This window comes from Camelina sativa, chromosome 18 (genome assembly GCF_030686135.1).
Source record: "Camelina sativa cultivar CO46 ecotype springtype chromosome 18, ASM3068613v1".
In the NCBI taxonomy this organism is placed as follows: Eukaryota; Viridiplantae; Streptophyta; class Magnoliopsida; order Brassicales; family Brassicaceae; genus Camelina; species Camelina sativa.
The window spans coordinates 26509-29777 of record NC_141897.1 but is presented as its reverse complement, the minus strand read 5'-3'; positions in this window follow the sequence as shown (position 1 = coordinate 29777).

Sequence of the window (3269 nt, the reverse complement as noted above, 5' to 3'; positions counted from 1 at the left end):
AGTCGGCGGGTTGATCCGAGTGGAGAGAAAAAAAAAAAGGATTGAACTCAAAATATTTTCGGGGGATATCCATTTTCCGGACAAGACAGATAAAATATCCCGACACAGTGGCATCTTGATACCGCCAGGAAGAGGAAAAAAAAACTCGAAGGAATCCAAAAAATTTAAAAATTGGATTTATGTCCAACGGATCACACCAACCAAGAAAAAGTTTTTTGTTTTGGTGCGGCCCGTAGCCACCTATGAGATAGCGGACAGTATAAATTTGGCAACACTCTTCCCACAAGATCTCTTTCGGGAAAAGGATAATATTCAACTTCGAGTTTTCAACTATATCCTTTATGGAAATGGCAAACCAACTCGAGGAATTTCTGACACAAGTATTCAATTAGTTCGAACTTGTTTAGTCTTGAATTGGGACCAAGATAAAAAAAATTCTTCCCTCGAGGAGGTCCGTGCTTTCTTTGTTGAAGTAAGTACAAAGGGTTTGATTCGAGATTTCATAAGAATTGGCTTAGTGAAATCCCATATTTCATATATAAGAAAAAGGAATAATTCGCCAGATTCGGGATTGATCTCTGCAGATCAGATGAATCCGTTTTATCCGATTTCTCCCAAGGCTGGCATTCTTCAACAATCACTTAGACAAAATCACGGAACTATTCATATGTTCTTAAATCGAAATAAGGAATCCCAATCTTTGTTAATTTTATCATCATCTAATTGTTTTAGAATGGGTCCATTTAATCATGTAAAATATCACAATGTGATAAACCAATCAATAAAAAAAAATACGCTAATTACAATTAAAAATTCGTCAGGCCCCTTAGGAACAGCCACCCAAATTTCAAATTTTTATTTGTTTTTGCCTTTACTCACGTATAATCAGATTTCTTTAATTAAATATTTGCAACTTGATAACTTAAAACATATTTTTCAAGTAATTAACTCGTATTTAATCGATGAAAACGGAATAATTTTTAATCTCGACCCAAACAGTAACGTTGTTTTGAATCCATTCAAATTGAATTGGTATTTTCTTCATCAAAATTATCATCATAATTATTATGAGGAAACGTCCACAATAATTAGTCTTGGACAATTTTTTTGTGAAAATGTATGTATAGCCAAAAAAGAACCGCACCTAAAATCGGGTCAAGTTTTAATTGTTCAAAGGGATTCTGTAGTAATAAGATCCGCTAAGCCCTATTTGGCTACTCCGGGAGCAAAAGTTCATGGGCATTACAGAGAAATTCTTTCCGAAGGGGATACATTAGTTACATTTATATATGAAAAATCGAGATCCGGTGATATAACACAAGGTCTTCCAAAAGTAGAACAAGTGTTAGAAGTCCGCTCGATTGATTCAATATCGCTGAACTTAGAAAAGCGGATTAAGGGTTGGAACAAGTGTATAACAAGAATTCTTGGAATTCCTTGGGGATTCTTGATTGGTGCTGAGCTAACTATAGTGCAAAGTCGTATTTCTTTGGTTAATAAGATTCAAAAGGTTTATCGATCCCAGGGGGTGCAGATTCATAATAGGCATATCGAAATTATTGTACGTCAAATAACATCAAAAGTTTTGGTTTCCGAAGAGGGAATGTCTAATGTTTTTTTACCTGGAGAACTTATTGGATTGTTACGAGCAGAACGAACGGGGCGTGCTTTAGAAGAAGCAATCTGTTATCGAGCCGTTTTATTAGGAATAACTCGAGCATCTTTGAATACTCAAAGTTTTATATCCGAAGCAAGTTTTCAAGAAACTGCTCGGGTTTTAGCAAAAGCAGCTCTTCGGGGTCGTATCGATTGGTTAAAAGGCCTGAAAGAAAATGTTGTTCTAGGGGGGGTGATCCCTGCCGGGACCGGATTCAACAAAGGATTGGTGCATTGTTCACGGCAACACACCACCATTCTTTTGGAAAAAAAAACAAAGAATTTAGCTTTATTCGAGGGAGATATGAGGGATATTTTATTCTACCATAGGGAATTTTGTCACTCTTCTATTTCAAAATCTGACTTTTCTAGGATTTAATGATTTCTAATAGCGGACTATTTTGAATTTTATTTTTTGTTGTTTGCTGTAGTCATTTGCTTTGGTAATTTGTTAACACTAATAAAGATAATAATGAATACAAAATAATGGCTTGGTTCATGCATAAATGGCCATCCCCGGTACAAGAGAAGGTTCCATCGGAACAAAAATTTATTTTAGTTTGGGGTGCCCCCCTTTTTAAGTGTGAAAAGAAATGACAAAAAGATATTGGAACATCGATTTGGAAGAGATGATGAGAGCAGGAGTTCATTTTGGACATGGTACGAGGAAATGGAATCCTAGAATGGCACCTTATATTTCTGCAAAGCGTAAAGGTATTCATATTATAAATCTGACTAGAACTGCTCGTTTTTTATCAGAAGCTTGTGATTTAGTTTTTGATGCAGCAAGTAGGGGAAAACAATTCTTAATTGTTGGGACAAAAAATAAAGCAGCTGATTTAGTGTCGCGGGCTGCAATACGGGCTCGGTGTCATTATGTTAATAAAAAGTGGCTCGGCGGCATGTTAACAAATTGGTCCACTACAGAAAAAAGACTTCATAAGTTTAGGGACTTGAGAACTGAACAAAAGACAGAGGGATTCAACCGTCTTCCGAAAAGGGATGCAGCTGTGTTGAAGAGACAATTATCTCGCTTGGAAACATATCTAGGCGGGATTAAATATATGACGGGATTGCCTGATATTGTAATCATCCTCGATCAGCAAGAAGAATATACGGCTCTTAGAGAATGTATCACTTTGGGAATTCCAACCATTTCTTTAATCGATACAAATTGTAATCCCGATCTCGCGGATATTTCGATTCCAGCAAATGATGACGCTATAGCTTCAATTCGATTCATTCTTAACAAATTAGTATTCGCAATTTGTGAGGGTCGTTCTAGCTATATACAAAATTCTTGATTAATAATAAGATAAATAAATCAATTTTTTTTGAGGGAGGGGCTCCCTGTATTTCGATTAAAAAAATCGGTTACTACTCCTTAATTGTACAAAAGAAAAAGAGAGAAAAACTAGGGATATTGTGTGATTTGTTTAGTTGGGATCCAAAACTAAAATATAAAATTAACGTAAATAAGTAAAAAAAGGGGGGGATCTTGAATCAAAATAATTTAAAGTTCTTATTTCTGTCAGAGGGCAATATGAATGTTTTATCATGTTCCATCAACACACTAATAAAAGAAGGGTTATATGAGATATCTGGTGTAGAAG